Source organism: Haplochromis burtoni, unplaced genomic scaffold, assembly GCF_018398535.1.
Source record: "Haplochromis burtoni strain Fernald_Lab_line unplaced genomic scaffold, NCSU_Asbu1 Contig_2453, whole genome shotgun sequence".
In the NCBI taxonomy this organism is placed as follows: Eukaryota; Metazoa; Chordata; class Actinopteri; order Cichliformes; family Cichlidae; genus Haplochromis; species Haplochromis burtoni.
In genome coordinates this window covers 4,172-4,567 of record NW_024584814.1, presented here as the reverse complement: position 1 = coordinate 4,567, position 396 = coordinate 4,172, and positions in this window count along the sequence as shown.

The following is a 396-nucleotide window of genomic DNA, read 5'->3' as shown; positions in this document are numbered from 1 at the left end:
TCTGAAACAAGCAGACACGAACATTACAGTAATATGTAAGCTATGTCCTGGGGACAAAAAACTATCGTCTGCTGTTAATAGCACGAGTAATCTACTGAAGCGCCTGACACGACAGCATAGACGAACACTTCTGAGTGATCCTTGTTCATCATCCGTGGATAACACCGCGGCAACTCCTGCTAAGCAGGCAAAACGTGATTTTTACTTCAGCAGCACAGAAAGCGTCTGAAGGTGATCTTAAAAAAATAATTGCAGGCTACATTGTGGAAGAGATGCTACCGCTGCGTACTGTAGAGTCTACGTCTTTAAAAATATTATTTATTATTTAAAGAGTTTAATTTCTATTGTTTGCCCACTCAAGGTTTATAGGGATTTTAAGAAGTATTTAGTTAAATT